Below are 17,802 nucleotides of genomic sequence, written 5' to 3' on the forward strand. Positions count from 1 at the left end.
AATAACCCATCCATGTGTAATTCAATTAAGGAGCACTTCAGGCAAACTGGACTGCTGGAACAGATATTCTGAGAGGACAGCACCGACACAGATCACACACACTACGTCGATTAGTTTGGAGTAGAAGCTCCTCAACAGCAGCGTTGTCAATTTCCTTCATGTGCTGAGGATCAAGTGAGTGTGCGAGTACAAATAAGATATTTACCTAAACCTTTTTTTTTGGTTACTTTACATTTACAGCACCCAGGTGACACTCATATTCAGAGCAACTTGCAATGACCTCATTTTATACAAATCTGATGTGGAGGGCTGCTCAGAGGTGTCAAAGCGACAGCCTGTTGGTGCTGGGATTTTTATTTAATTCAGCTTTGTTTGTGAAGCGACAACAATGGACATTGTCCCAAATTTGGGATGTGTAAGCATATTGCCTAGTAGTTTGTTCCTTATAAGTTTATCCCTAATGAACCAGTGGCAACTATGGCAAGTGAAAACTCGGGGATCCAGACAGACAAAGTGGCAAAAATAATCCCAGGGACTATAGAAAGCCAGTGAGATAATCTGATGCCAAGCTAAAGTCTTTGGTGTCCTTAAATACCGGGAGGCATGGGGAAAACGGCAAGATGGCTGCAGAACTGGAAGTGCGTGCTGCATGCCGGAAGATCCTGACACTCCATGAGATACCTTGAGAGGGAACCTATCCTCATCTGCATAGCACCAAATGTCTGTTAATTAAAATTCCATCATTTTTGAAGCTGTTTAGTTTTTGCTTATTTGAGCTCATGACCTTCTGATCCAAAGCCAGACACCTTAACCACTGAAATGCATCATGTGAAAATGAATGGCTTGGGCAAAATGTATGAAAAACTACACCAAACTACATGGAAACTTAATTTTGTGAAATAAAATATATATAGAAATGGATCTAAAAAAACAAATGACATTTGGAAAAAAAAAAAAATAATAATAATCAAATCAAATGCAAAAACAGTCAAATTGTAAAAAACATGCATCGCATGTAAAAATTGAAGACTCAGGAAAAACTAAACTGTAACTAAATGAGAAAAGACACGAGAAAACAAATGAGACAAATCCAATAAAATGTTAAAAAAACATGTACATGCAAATGCGTGTGGAAAAGTCACCAAAAAAACCAAAACGTTAAATATTACAGAAAATATTTACATTTCTGAAATAAAAAAGAATGAACGTTAATCATGTGAAACAAACACAATACAGTATATAGTAAATAAATGAATAAATCATACAAAAAGTCACATGTGGAATTAGTTAAAAAATTCACATGGCTAAATAAATGAATCATGTAACACAGTGGTAAATTTTTCAATGGACCAGGTTAATGAATAACAGCATCTCAACATATATAATGGGCATATTCCTAGTATACATATTCTATGATTTCATAAAAAAAAAATCATTATTTCATTCATAATGAAAATGTAACTCTGCACAACATAATACAGAATGAATAGTTCATGAACAACCCATCACTAGTTTGTAGGCCTCAGTGGGGTGTTGGGAGCTGGAGTTGCACAGTGATATTGTATAGTCCACTAAGGTGTTTATATTCTCCAAAATATATCTCCAACACCCCATAAAAAGTGACCTCACAAAAATAATTAGCCCTTAAATCCTGCAATATCCTGCATTATACAGATGCTGCTTACAACCTTCTGGGTCACTAACCACCTGAGGGTACACATCCCAGTGGGGCAGGAAAAAAAATGTTTGCGTAATCATTCAGAAGTCCAGGAGACTGCATTTGTCCTTGCTTTCTGGATAAGAGACATGACTCCCCACTGCAACATACCACATGTCGAAACATGTTGAAACATGTAGAAGGAAATGTACTATTTTAAGGAAAATGTGAAATTGTGAAGTTGATGGCTGCAACACGTCAACACGTAATCAATCCTGAATAAGATATCTGCATTTACTTCAAATTCATCCTAGTGAGAAAAGCTACATGTAAAAAAAATCTTAAAACCTTATTAGATAAAAGCATAGAGTTGCTGAATGGAGTTCACTGGGCATATAAACGGTTCATTGTATAATGAATTCAGCTTCGATTATCAAGTGTCCTCTCTATTATCTACTCTTACTCTGTTTTATTTTCCTCCTAAACTCCCTCTCCATCTCCACCTCTCTCTGGTTCTCTCAGGATCCATTCATTTTCAGGTTCCTTATTTGCATTAACTGAGTCTTACTTCCTTTGTAGTCTATTCATCTCTTAATTTTCCTTTATTGCCATTCAGAAATGTCCTTGCGGTCTATATTTTATGCTCTGTATCTTTCCTTTGGCACTTTTAAAGCTCGAGAGAGCATAAGATTGCTGATGCTGTGTAAGTGGGATACTGTTTGTCCTGTGGATTCAATATGCAATGCAAAGTGTAAATGTATCTATGTTCATTGCCAGCTTTTTTTTTTTCTTTTCATTTAATTGTAAAGCTAGCACACTTGCTTAAGACTTATATAAGCTGTAGCTTTATCGATCACAGGGCTCTTGTTGGTTGTCCTTCACACACAATTTTGTCTAGATGACTTTCCATTATCAAGCTAATCAGGGACAGCTCACCTAGTAATTGTAAGCCAATTTTATTATCAATGAGATTTGGAGATTAATTCTAAGTGGTGGGTTTGTCTTGGACAGTTAGCTGTCACTTAAGTGTATGCATTAGCATATTAAATCACACCCTGACACTTCTCAGATTTCAAAGTTCCTGTTTTTTTTTTTTTTTTACTATGAAAGCAAAAACAGAAAAAACAATTAAAACTTAAGCTCGAATGCTTATTAGAAATGAATTGCGTGAGGTATATTATGTGATTAACCAAATTCTATGTTAATATCTCCAGTTTCTCTCTAGTTTCTCCCCATGCTGACTCCTGTTCATGACCTAAAGCTTTTACAATCGGTTTGTGAGCATCAAAATTAGACCACGGAGAAATGTTAGCAAGTCCTCAGGTCTGATGAAGGATGTTGTGGATTGCTGAGTTAATTTATTTTACTAACATGGGGAAGCACTTGAACCAGGATGCACTATGGGTAGTAAGCAAGCCAACAAAGGCAGTGTGATGCCTTGGGCAAAGTTTTGTTGAAAAGCCTGGTCCTGGCATTCATTTGGATGATTCTTTAGCACATACCACTTTTTGTGCAGACCAACTTTCACACCTTCAATTGCATCCTCTGATGACAGTTGCTCTTTTTGGAGGTTAATGCCCTCTGCACACATCTGCACTGCAAATGATTGTTCAGCGTTGACTCCAAATGTCTCAGGTCTCGGTGTCAGTGGATCCAGCTGTAACAAGAAAAATCTATTGAGACCTTTACTTCGCAACATTCAGGATCTGCTGTATGCCAGATACCACAGAACACCTTCAGAGGTCTTGTAGTCTTTTAACATTTATAAAATAATGAGAATGCATTACAATCCTTGACTTCTCTTTTGTTGGAGACACTCTGTGCAGCAGAGTATTATTCCACATAAACAGCCTGAAAATCCATGAAAATACTAAACAACTCAAGAACTTTGGGAATAGATTTGACAATGGCACAATGGAACAAATTCTACAATGGCTCAGGACCACAGTTCTGCATTTCAGCACCTAATACTGAACAGCGCCTCAACAGAGATGGAACACTATTAAATGGACATTCAGTGATGATGATGGGTTTCCTTTTGAGTCTGGTTCTTCTCAAGGTTTTTTCCTCATGACATCTCAGGGAGTTTTTCCCCATCAAACTTGCCACTTAGGGATAAATTTACAATTTGCAGGAAAACACATATAGGCGTTAAACTTATATACTCTTTTACACAACTTTTTACTGCATTATCTCTGTGATATACAAATAAAAATGAATTGAACTGAAGTGAATTATGATATGCATGCCTCAGGGTTTTAAAACAGACCATTGTTAGCTCACCTGTGTATGGTGTTTAGAGTAAAACGTTGCTTTATTCTAGGTTTATTTCAGCAACCATAAATCATCTACCTTTCTCCTGCTAACCTTTATATTTTTCTAATGTTGAGAATCATGTTTGTCAAAAGGTTTTCAATATTGTACATTATATTTCCCAAAACTTTGTTTTATTCCTTCTCTATGTTTCCCATTGTTTTCTCAGGCAGACTGTATTACTTCCTCTCACGTTTCTGCTCTTCTTGTCTACATGATGTCCTTTCATTCTCTATTCCATTTTCGCTCTCTGTCTCTTGATGCAGTGTGGATGCCTACTACATGCTGCGAGGTGAATAAAAAACTCTCACATGATGGCCGCTGAGGTGATAGGTGTTGGATGTGGTATCGTGTGCGACATGATAAACCCATGATAAAAATAACACTTGTTGCATGAACCTGAGCACTTTCTTCTCGACTTGTGGCAGCACAGAGGTAACAGCTGAAAGAGAGGAAGCTTCTTGGATCACGGGGTCATTAGATATTGACAGTAGGTGATCCATTTAATGCATTTGGCATCCGTGTGCATTTAATATAATAGTTATAAATACGTCTTTCAAGTTTATGTTTTTTTAACTATGATAAAAGTGGTTGATTTTGTAATGGTGTTTAAATCACTGAAGAACAAAATATAAATTCAAGGTTAAAAAATTATACAAGTAAAGATAACTTACAAGATGCTAAATGCCATTCCATCCATGAAACTTGCTTTTGTGCTTGTATCTTTCACAGCTGTCCTCCAGTCAGATAATGATCACAAATCAATCACATGTTATCCAGCTGTGCGATAGTGATCTAGAGTGAGTACATTTAGCTATTCTCTATTAACCTCTTAAAAATGGACAATTTGTGTAGCAAGGTCATTTTCTCATCCTAATATACGGGTTCGGGTTTATCAGTAAATTTCTAATATTGCTCTTATTATTAAGGTGGCATTATTATTATTATTATTATTATTATTATTATTATTATTATTATTATTATTATTTACATTATCTTCACACATATACAACTTTTCTATATATATACCACTGTACACTCAGATAAAAAAAAATAGATAGATAGATAGATAGATAGATAGATAGATAGATAGATAGATAGATAGATAGATAGATAGATAGATAGATAGATAGATAGATAGATAGAGTTGATGGATGGATGGATGGATGGATGGATGGATGGATGGATATTAAAGATATTTACCATATGCATGATATGCTGTGCATTCATTATTTTAGTTTAGTGGTGTATAAAAAGTGCACTGGAGTTTTAATATCTACCTCATTATTTTTCAATTCATGTGTGAAATTCTTTATTCAGGAGATAAGTTTAAAGAGTAGGAGTGCGGTGAAACCTGAGGAGGCACCTCACAGAGTGTAACCCGAACTCAGGATCAAACCCAGGAGTTGTGTATTGTATCTATCTTTATAACTATCTGCTATACCACTGAGCTGCCCAAGTTTTCAGTTACAAGTCTTGAAAATGGAAAAAAAAAAAACCACAAACTCTGAATCCTTTATGAAAATATATTACAGATGCAGCAACTTCCAGATAGACCCAATCACCTTAATGACATTGTAGCAAAATAATGAATTTAAAATATTAATAGGATTAATAAGGGTTTGCTTTTACTTTGTAATGCTAAACATAACATATTCTAAGCTGTGGTTATCATATTTTCAGCTAAAATGTGTTTCAGGGGAACGACATTATCAGACACAAAGGTGATCAGACGGTGCTTGATGGGGAAAAAAAATCCTGTCACGTTCCACTTCTTCGTCAGTAGTATGTTGTCTTTCACCTTGGCCTGTCGAGGTTTAAAGAACATGGCCCAGAATCTCAGCTGGTTTCTGGCTGGTGAAATCATGTGCAAGGATTGACTGTGCCTCTCGTTCCCCAGTGGAACAGGACAGCACAATGTGAATGAGTGGTGCATTAGTCCTGATTTCTATTGTCAGTGTAAATCTTGGGTGCCTGTGCGACTCCAAATTAGCGTGGATGAGCTTGTTAAAAGAGATAAAACGCCCTCAAAAGATTTAATTGTCTCCAACTGGTTCTTACGTTTTCATTAGAATCGGAGAGTGCGTAGATTGAGTAGAAAATGCTCCTGTGTGGAAACGTGCAATTATTTTATTTCGCAAATTCAATTAACTCGCTGAGCTTTAGGTAGCCGGATCTGGTGTACCAATTAAACAGAAACCGTGAGCTGGGTCTTGGAATATTTTGTATGTGATCCATACATCTGTTCTTAGCGTATCCTCAAAAACACGTGAAAACGACAAAAAACCCTGTGTGATGTCAATTTTTAGCTCGACTCGCTGCCTCGAGCCTGTTGCGTTCTACAGATGGTCTATTTTTTACAATCGAGGCTGGTAATGCTCCTGTGGAATTGCTGTGGAGCAGTAAACAGCCCCTTTACCACCAGCCCCAGCGGCTTTCCTAAATCAAACGATCCACTTACGACCTGCCTGGTTTGTACCCTCTGCCTCCCCCAGCCCCATGCAGCTTTCACAAGTCATTCTCCCTCTCCGCTGTTTTATCCCTCTGTGACCTTTCCAGCTCCTTCATGGCTCTGCATGTACAAGATAATCTCTGGTTGCTTTTTGGATTACTCGATACAGCGAACCTTGTCAAAAGACAAAACTGGAGATAAGACACCTAGCTGTGAAGTTTGTTAACACGCCAACCTGTGTTACATCATGTTTAAAAAAGTGAATGTAAGTAGTTTCTGTACTTAAGTAGCTTTTTCAAGTATCTCGTTCAAATCATATTATTATCATTCTATTAATTGATAATTGTTGTGAGAGTAACAACCTTTATTGCTATTTTGGAATTTTAGATTTCACTGTTAAAATACTGGTTAACAATATGTACATATATGTCTTCATGTTGATAGGGGGCGGCAGAACAAATGAAGCAATAGGTTGTGTCTTTATTTTTAACATTTGTTTATTGTTATGAAAATTAGAGAAAACTAGATGATCGATCGGACAAAATGGCACGGCGCCCCAATACGCTGGTATAACTAAACAGATATTGCTGATGAAGGACGGGTAATTGAGCAGTCAAGTATTACTCATACAGAAGAGGAGCCGATGTGAGCCCGCTGAAATTTGAAGCAGCACCGTCGGACGTGTTTTTTGGGTGTTTTTTCCCCTGCCTCAAGAGTCAAATGTCACCCATGATAGCCATAATAAATCCTAGCACTTTTTATTACTAAAGTACCTTTGAAAGCAAACACTTTTGCACACTCCTACTCCACACATTGCATTAATGAGCCTCACGACCCTGTTGCTGGTTCACCACTGTTCCTTCCTTGGAGTAATTTTGATTCTGACCACTGCAGACCAGGATCATCCCACAAGAGCTGCATCCACTCAAATGACATCGAACAGCGGAATCCATGGTTCAAGTATTCAGAGCAAGTGTGAAAATATGCTTATATAAACCCTCTTAGTGAAAGGCCATTGATACGTGCATTCAAATAATTTAGTAAATTTCTATAAATTGATTCAGGGCTATTAGGTCCGAATGACACAGGTGGAGAATGATGAAACTGAAGGTCCTCTCAGAAGGAATGGAAATGATGAAATTACACCTCAGAGTTCATATTTAAGGCTTCTGTTCCGGCTGGCAATTCTCACATTACTCGTCTCATTAGTTTGGGCTTTATGCTCCAGTTGCCATGGTAACACAGATTCATTTTGACAGCCAAAGTTTTGGGAGTTCTTCCTCCGGCTCTTGCTTCCTTCCTCCCTTCCTTCCTTCCTTCCTTTTTGGTTTCCTCACTTTCTTGCTCTGTTCTATCCAGAATTCTTTTTTCTCAGAATGAATGTTTATCCATCCTTCCTTAATGTCACTTCTCTTTCCTCCGTATTCAAGGTCACAGATCTTTATTGCCTAGCAACTAATCGAACAGGGGTTATAGTTTTAATCCGCGCTCCTTCTCCTCCTTCTCCTCTTTCTGGAGTGTGACCTTTGTTTCTCTCTGTTAGACAATTACTCACACATGTAGAGAAGGAAATGGTGAGATGTTGCAAGTGTTTGCATTGTTAAGGGTTGTTACTTTCAGTACAAATGTGCTGAAGTTCTGCGATCAGAATATTCTAGAAATGTATACAATCAGTGTTGTTTAGATCACTTAGCATGCTGTGTATTTGTACCATGCTGACAGCTTCAATAATGTCCATACTAGCTAATGTGTAAACATGGAGCTACATCCAACCTGTCTGGCTTTAATAGCTTTCAGAGCTTTTGTGACTCTCAGATTGAACATGATAATGAGCAGAGTTAATTGTAAACCGTTGCGTCACCTCTTAGTCTGCTTTCACCGGCTTGGAGTGCACTTGTCTCAACGGTTTATCATCTACCACTCTGTCAGGCTATAAGCAAGGAATAAATCATGTCCGGTCGCTTTTGTTTCCAGCCTGAAACCCAATCTGTTGAGTGCTCCAACTTTTCAAAGCCTCTGTGGATCCTCAGGTGTTCCATGCTGAGTCTGTTTCCAACCATCTGCAAGATGAACGCAAGGCTATTGAATCACGCAGCACGTCATCCGCCTGGGTTTGATCATTGTCCAGGCTTGGACGACCCACTCCTGAGATTCTTCTACCGATTTTCAGGGGAGTTTTATCTTCATTCAAGGTGACTGTGGAATCTTGGTGTGCCGAGGGACATTTGTTTTTATACTGAGTCATATTCAAGCAAGCAGCTGTCTGCCATTTCTTTTCATTCCCCTGCAGGTCTTTTCATAGCTATTCTTTGCACGGCCACATCGGACGATCGGGAAAGACAGTTCCAGTGGGGTGGAGATCAGTTCTGGATAAGAAAATGATATTCATAACCGTGGTTAACTCACCAGCATGATTAATAAGGGAAGGTGGAACACTGGTGTTGATTGTCCCAACTGTTACGACTGGTGTTACAAAGCTCTCCCCAGTCTGCCTCATTTAGCTTTTTGCCTAGAAGCCCTGTCAATCTCCATCTGCTCTTGTGCCTGTCATTGGCTTTCATCCACTGAGTGGGCAGAAAAAGAGTTAGAAATCTCTGTTTGGAGTCGCCGTGGGAGAAAACAAACACAGCTGAAATTGCACTGTTTCCAAACTCGCACAGTGGGGACCATTTGCAGGAGATCCAGAGGTTTGTATTGTGGGGTTTTAAAAGGGTAAAAAATGTTTATCCTTTACTATATTTCATTTATCAATCCAAACACAAGGCTGTTGATTTTTTTTCAAATCATAAATAATGTAAGTCTAAAAGAAATTGTGAGGCAGTTCCACTCATAATGACCTGGGGCTCCAACTTAAAGCTGAAACCAATATGATGTTGTTGTTGTTGTTGTTGTTGTTTATTTAAATTTCTCCCAGGCAATTATTCTTTTCACCCATCTTTTCATTTAGAGAAGAATCTAAAGTTGAAATCATTGTTGAGAGCTCGGTATCTCCATCTGCAAGAGCCATACGGGAGGAAATAATACATTAGTGCCCACATCTAAGGCTTTGCTTCTAGTGGACAATTCTCAATTATTAGTGCTCCGGGTTGCTATGGATACTTAGATTCAGGCTGATAACCGCAAAAAAAAAAAAAAAAAACGGTTTCCAGTTGTGCGACATTCACCACACACTATAAAAGCAAAGTCGACGCAGTTTCTTCGATTTACAAGTTAGTTAAGCACCAATGGCTTTTGTCTAGACCCTTTTTTTTTTTCATCATTTATTTTCTTTCAGTCAGCCTTCATGTCTTTCTTGCTTTCATGTCTGTCTTTTTCTTTCTCTGTATGAATAGCTCTGATTTCACTGACAGAGCGATATCTTAGGCCGGGTCCTGCTTTTGTATCGATGTACTGCATAATACTGAAAAGCACAGATGATGGAATAAAAATGAGGTATTCTGATCTTAAAAGAGGCAGTAAAATATCCAAGAAATGTCTCTCAGGTTACCACTAGACAAGAAAAGACAAGAAAAAAAGTAAAGAGAGGAAAGGTAGCAATTTGCAGGGCTATTTATGCTAACGTTTCTAATTACTTTGCCACTTTGTTTGCATTTCACAACCAGACTTAGACTTTGTGAATGCTGTAATTACGGCTCACTGGATGTGAAATTGGGCCGCTGAGACCCACAAGTGGCCAACAAGTGTGTTGTATGTTATATGCTAATTTGCACCTCATTTCTAAAACTGTCTATTTATTCATTTATTAATTACTTTATCCGTGTCAGGATCATGGTGGATTCTGGGAAAACCTGATGTGGATAGAAATCCACTAGTCATAGAGTGTCGGAAGAATAGTTCTATTTTTTTGGAAACTTTTGTGACCACCAATTCAAAATCCTTCACAAAATTCATGCTTTATTTTGAGTGATATTTTTTCATCACTATAGGCACAGATTTAATGCTTCATAAAATGATTATACATTCACATTACAGCACAGTAAAATGCTTTTTCTCTTATCTATGCGATGGTAGGAAGCCGGGATCAGAGCAGAGGGTCTGCCATGATACAGCGCCCCCCGTTGCACAAAGAGTTTGAACCCTTATCATTGATGTGCTACCCTAATGTGTATACCTGTTGTGTTCTTTTTGTCTCGTGTTACCATCCTGTTCTTTCATTTTGTTGGCAAACATTTTTATGAGTTATCCCGCATACCCCCAGCTTTAGCTTCACATGTTTTCTTTTTGCTATTTCTTGGATTCTTAATTTCCGAACAGACATAACATGACATTATAACATTATGAGCTATGAAGTGAAAAACACTGATGATCTCTTCATCACGGCACCTGTTATTGGGTGGATTCAATTATTATCCAGCAAGTGAACATTTTGTCCTGAAAGTTCCTCCAAGGATGGAACAGTGGTGAACCGACGACAGGGTCACGTGCGGCCGAGGATCATTAATGCATGTGAGGAGCGAAGGCTGGTCCGTGTGGTCCGATCCAACAGACGAGCTCCTGTATCTCAAACTGCTGAAGAAGTTCATGATGTTGATGCTCGATGGGTCACAACTGTTTTGGGAGCAAAAGGGGACCAACACAATATTAGGCAGGTGGTTATAATGCTATGACTGATTGGTGGCCACAAATGTATGCCTGGTCAGTGTAGTGTAGTGTAATTTGATGTGCCTATTCTCTGGCAATGCCTGGGATGTTATAATGATTTTCAGAATGTCCGTAATGAATTCCTTGCTGAGTTTACACCTCATATGGAGAGAAACATAAACTCTGATTTCGGTTTGCTTTGAAACCTTTTTGTGTCTGCCCTCACTGCTGGAATCTTCATGTTCAATTTAGTTTTGCAGTCCCTAAATATTTGGGAACCAGAAGTGATTCAGAAGTGAAATTAAAAATACAGACGGCGCAGCAGAAAAAGCTGATTAAGAAATCCCAGCACCTGAGACCACAGTATGGAAAGAAGAACCTTCAAAGCCGTAACAGTACCATAATTCCAGATTCTTTTGAGCTTGCAGACATTCTCATTTGTAATAAATGTAAATGTTTATCAGTCATGGAAATATATATATATATATATATATATATATATATATATATATATATATATATATATATATATATATATATATATATATATATAATTTTTTTATTATTTATTTTATTTTTTTTAATAGGTCATCCATAGATATTAACATCTTTTTTTGAGAATTAATTTGCAGCGTTTAAACTTTCATTCTAGGGTTGGTCCTGATGTGCATCGTTTCATGGTATTTGGCTTAGATATAGGGCCAGATTTGCTAAGCCCTGCATCTCCAAGCAAAATAATTAACCTTATGTATAAAAGTAAATTGTGACCCTAAACTTTCAATATAAGCACTTTGAGAATGGGAACGTACATGATTTGATAGAAGATTATTTAACAAGGGGTTGTTTAATGAACAAAACTTTGGGGAAAGTCGTGGTGGCCAGTTTTGTATACATTTAACTCTGGTTTCCATTCTACAGGTTTTGGGGGCATTTTTGAAATCATAGCAAACCAACAATAAAAAAGAACAACCTAGTGATGGTAATTCCAGTCAATTCCAGTGATTTGAATCTTAATATTCAGAAAATTTATTTTATTCAAATTTGTTCATTGACCTAAAACTTCTTGGAAAATTCTCTTCATTCCATCGTTCTTGATTAACAGTTGCTGGTTTGTTGAAATAATTTACAAACCAGTTCCTTCAGAACCAACATTGCTATCATTCAGACTTAAAACCTTAAGTTGATTCGAGGGAATGGTGGCTCAGTGGTTAAGGTTTTGGACTTCTGATCATAAGGATATAGGTGTAAATTACAGCACACCAAGCTGAAACTCTTGGGCCCTCGAGTAAGGCCCTTGATTTGCAATTGCGGAGATAACTAAGTTGCTTTACATAAGAGCACCTTCTAAATGCTATTAATTTTATGATAGGCTTTTTTTTTTTTTTATAGATCCGGTCAGTGTTCCTCCGCAATGAGAAAACCCCTTGAACTCACATGTAGCATGATTCTATTCTACCTTTTTGATTGAGAGTTAGTAAGATACCGCAGTGGTTCCACCCTCCTGGCGGAAAACCAGCCAAATGATATCAGCGAGTGTCAGTGACTCATCGGGCAGCACTTGTTTCAGTCAGATATTTGTTGATGGGGAAGCCGTGGGCATCGAGCTCTGTGGAGGTGTTCTCTCAGCCATTTCTGACATGTTTAGACCTGAAGCTCCTCTAACGCTTTTGGTAAATCTCTTTGGCTGTGTCTCTTCTCCCCCCCTCACAACCTCCAAACCACCCCTACCCCATCCCCCCACAGTTATAAATAAATCCCCGCCGCATTACCATCCTTGTCAAAGTAAAGCAGCAGCCTTCACTGCATGTTCAAACGACTGCCAGATCACTGCAGAGGCCTGAAGATCCGGAATCCACAGAGGGCATGAAATGCTTACGCTTTTTACAGCACAGTTCACCAAAGCCATTATCCACATGTCAGATAAAAACCAACATACCAAAGAGGGAGTTTGATCATGCATAGATGAGAGCTGTGGAAAAAACACATCTGATTTCTGAGCCAAGAGACAAAATATTCTGGCAAACACTTTTTTTCCTCCCGAATAAAAAAGCTAAATGCATTTTTTGAGCACTTAACATTAATGTGATAAAATAAAACTTTGAAATATATGTTAAAATATATGTTACAGGCATGGTTCAATAATGAATATTTATACTGTAAGTCTTTTTATATCTGAGTCTGAACCACAGTAATGATCAATAAAATTTAAATACTTGGGATTTGTTGTAGATAAATGTAGATGAGTAATTATTGACAGAAAAAAGTGACATATAAAGATATTTGGTTAGTTTAATGATAACAGTTGATACAGATTTAAAGCAAATGACAAACTATAAAAATTGTGTGTGTGTGTGAGCTCTGTCGTTGTGAGTATGGGTGGGAGGATGTGTGAAATCTGGGGTTTTTGTTGTCTACAGTGGCCATATTTAAGGACTATGGTGAAGGCTGACGGTTGTGTGAGAAATTCAATTTAGATAAAGTTGCTAATTTGTTGCACTGCATCTGTACATTGAACCGGTTTATATATTTATATTCCGGTTTATTATACTAAACTTTTTATAAAAGCTTTTGCTTTCGCTTTCAGATGAACACAGAGGAGCAAAAAGTTGTACTTTAGTGTAGGGTTTAACTAGATTTAAAGTCATACTCTCTGCACCAGGTTTCTCAAGGAGTGTATACAAGCACTGTAGCTCTACCACATCCTTTTTCTGTTACTGCACACACCTCTTTTTGTGAGAAATGTTCCAGTTTTTTTTTGCCACATGTATTTCTTATTACGTGATCATGATTAACTGACAATGAGACCATTAAGCCACTTTAATTTTAAAATAAAATTACTAAAAGTAATTTTATATAATAACATTAATAATATTATTCATAATAATACTAATAATACCCCTTGTGTGCATATATATATATATATATATATATATATATATATATATATATATATATATATATATATATATATATGCACATAATTTTATTTTAAAATAAAAGTGGCTTAATGGTCTCATTGTCAGTTAATCATGATCACGTAATACGAAATACCTTTAGCAATATTTTCAAGATATTTTCACCTGTGAAGATGCAATCATTTTGCAGTTATATTCAAGTTTTATGTGAATCTATTTTACATGTCATCAGATACAACTTTTGAGGTAAATTGTTGCTTTACATTCTGGTTTGTATTTGCTGTTGTATTGTTGACTTTTTTGCTTTTTTTTTTTTTTACATTATTTGGGTTAAGATTTTTAATTCCATAAACATGTATTTTAACAACCTTTTTTTAGATTGAAACTGAAACATTTCTCAGAAAAAGAGGTGTGTGCAGTAACAGAAAAAGGATGTGGTAGAGCTACAGCGCTTGTATAGACTCCTTGAGAAACCTGATGCAGAGAGTATGACTGTAAATCTAGTTAAACCCCACACTAAAGTATAAATTCCTTTTTGCTCCTCTGTGTTCACTGTTTTTTTTATCTGAAAGCAAAAACTTTTATAAAAAGTTCAGTTTAATAAACCGGAATATAAATATATAAACCGGTTTAATGTACAGATGCAGTGCAACAAAGTAGCAACTTTATCTATTTGAACTTCTCACACAACCGTCATTCTTCACCATAGTCTTTAAATATATAGACCACAAAAAACCCCAGACTTCGCACATCCTCCCACCCATTCTCACAATGACAGAGCTCACACACACACACAATTTTAATAGTTTGTCATTTGGTTTAAATCTGTATCAACTGTTATCATTAAACTAACCAAAAATCTTTATATGTCATCACTTTTTACATTGTTTTTACAGTGTACTTATCTACTTACACTGTAGATATCTTGTAGATCTGTAGATATCTTGTTCCCACAGATATCTACAGTGTGAACAAGCATCAATTCCACATGAAGCTGATTTATTTGATTAATTTGATTATTCTATTTTTTAATATAAAATATTATTTGATATATTATTAACCAATCAGGCATTTTATATAATTGTTTAAAAATTGTTAACTGTTGATGTTTACAAATGTTAATAATAATAAACTGTGACTATATACATATTAGGGGTGTAGACAGTAGCTTTTAAATAATGGGTGTGTACAGGAAATGACTTTTAGCTTAATCTATAGTTTCATTTTCTGTTTTTGTAAGTAACGCCTTTTTGTCAGATATAAGCTTCTGTTTTCTTTGTCAGTCAAAAGCATCAGTGCATTTGTAATCTTTTTTTATATTGTTATATTGACAGTGTTGAGCATCAGTAATTGAAAAATGGTGAGTGTTTATATCTTCCTCTAGTAGTAATGCTCTTCTGCCTACTCACCCACCCACACACTTTGTGTATATATATATATATGAATTAACATTCTGCTTTGCACAAGTTGTAACAAAAATAGAAGCAAACACAGTTGTATATTTTAATTTTTTTGTGTGTACAGATGTAAATGTAATATTTTCTTTGTAGTCATCATTTCTGCCATCAAAGCAAACCTGGATAGCTGGACTGGGAGGTACTCCTAAGGGTTTCAGTGTTGTTAAAACCTATGAAGATGAATACAACGGAAATTCAGATCTTGGAGACCTCTTTATGGTTGAATCACATGTTAGAAACATCTATCATGCTGGAGTGATGTGCAGTGACGTGGAAATCATTCAGTTCACTCGTAAAACATTTATTTTTACATAATAGTTAATTAAAATAGACAAATATTATTTAACCAAAAAACATTTGTATCACAGTGATGTCATTATCTGTAATAATATAATTCATCTTGACAAAGGTAGTAAAATGATTTTCACTTTCTTTTTTTCCTTTTCTTTGTTTTTTATAGAAATAAAATCTCAGCCAGTAGCCAAAGCATCAGGTTTCTCTTGGCTTTTTGGGTTGTCATCAAGTACAACTTCCCCTCCCCACTCCGAATCTTCCACTTCTTGTACAGGGCTTGTAAGCAAAGTGAATGTGGATGGGTTTACTCAAGGAATGAGTTTTGCAATTTACAGGAAGGATGGTGGAATTCCTGCATCATTTGAAAAGAATGTTAAAAATGCAATGCAGAAAAATAAAAAATATGACTTTAAAACTTACAACTGCATTCACTTCGCCATGGAGCTTCTTGAAGTAGAGGTAATACTGCATTTTCATATATGCATTTTTGCATATTTAGTTTTTATATAAAATGTAAAACAAATGCATTATGTAGTGTACATCTATCAATGTGCACGAAGCTGAAAATCTATAGGATAATAAATATTATTATTATGATATAAATATATTACTGATGTACACTTTATGCTTATGTTTTTCTATAGTATGAATAAAAAGAGATCGTCAACCAGTTTTAACAGTGTGAGTATAATTGTCTATTTTTAAATATTGGAAACTCTTTTGTATTGTTTATTTCTTGTCAGTGTGATTAAATCATAAGAGCCAAAACCGAGGTAACCTCAAGATACTGTTTCTCCTGTTGTGTAATCTGAGATTTATAGAAGGACGTTGATGGTGGAGACACAGACCAGTCCTGATGATGAAACAAGCGGATTCCATTCTCATCATATTAAGATGGCTTTCCTCAATAATACTGTACTTCTGCTGTGCTTGTGTTTTACTTTACTCTGGTGTTAATATAAAAGTGTTCTTTACTTAAAAAAATACTTTGAATTATTTCCACTAGGTTCATAGAACTTGATTTGAAAATTTTGATTCTCTATAATTGTTTATATATTATATATATATTTTTGTATCAGTCCCCTCTGTATCCACATGAACTGTTTAGCTGGTGAATTAAAAAAATGCATTTTATTTTTTATTAAATCTAATGAAATGTCAATGCATTGTCAGGATTATACTATTTGAATGCACTGTTCCTAATTTGACTTTTTCCCTGTTGTAAGTAAAAAAAACAAAAAGAGTATATCTATATGTACTCAGTGTGTATGTACTGGATAACTACAAGTATATAGACTTCAATTCTGATTTATTTTTAGCAGTTAAGAACTTAATAATGATTTAGTTTTGACCAGTAAAGTTTGAGTAATGAAATGAATTTTGCCTGAGCTCCTTCCGTACTTTCTGCCTGCAACCTTTAAATAAAACACAGAAAACGTATTCTCTTGAATTTCAGCTTGAATTTCACTCGAAGTTTTTTGGAAATTTAGTTTGTCAACCTGAGCCATTCTTATATATATATATATATATATATATATATATATATATATATATATATATATATATATATATATATATATATATATATAGTGAGGAAAATAAGTATTTGAACACCCAGCTATTTTGCAAGTTCTCCCACTTAGAAATCATGGAGGGGTCTGAAATTGTCATCGTAGGTGCATGTCCACTGTGAGAGACATAATCTAAAAAAAAAAAACACAGCAATCACAATATATGATTTTTAAACTATTTATTTGTATGATACAGCTGCAAATATCAGCTAGAATTCTGACCCTCAAAGACCTGTTAGTCTGCCTTTAAAATGTCCACCTCCACTAAATTTATTATCCTAAATTAGATGCACCTGTTTGAGGTCGTTAGCTGCATAAAGACACCTGTCTACCCCATACAATCAGTAAGAATCCAACTACTAACATGGCCAAGACCAAAGAGCTGTCCAAAGACACTAGAGACAAAATTGTACACCTCCACAAGGCTGGAAAGGGCTACGGGGAAATTGCCAAGCAGCTTGGTGAAAAAAGGTCCACTGTTGGAGCAATCATTAGAAAATGGAAGAAGCTAAACATGACTGTCAATCTCCTCGGACTGGGGCTCCATGCAAGATCTCACCGT

General features: G+C 36.1%; 1 long non-coding RNA gene across 1 annotated transcript; it reads left to right on the forward strand.

Annotated features, from left to right (window-relative positions):
• The first annotated feature begins 15,170 nt into the window (after window positions 1-15,170).
• LOC124393689 lies at window positions 15,171-17,109 on the forward strand. The gene is made up of 5 exons (XR_006927350.1): window positions 15,171-15,278; window positions 15,469-15,667; window positions 15,836-16,128; window positions 16,314-16,350; window positions 16,491-17,109. It is a non-coding gene; the product is annotated as an uncharacterized LOC124393689 (long non-coding RNA).
• The last annotated feature ends 693 nt before the right edge of the window (window positions 17,110-17,802 follow it).

This window comes from Silurus meridionalis, chromosome 11, assembly GCF_014805685.1.
Source record: "Silurus meridionalis isolate SWU-2019-XX chromosome 11, ASM1480568v1, whole genome shotgun sequence".
In the NCBI taxonomy this organism is placed as follows: domain Eukaryota; kingdom Metazoa; phylum Chordata; class Actinopteri; order Siluriformes; family Siluridae; genus Silurus; species Silurus meridionalis.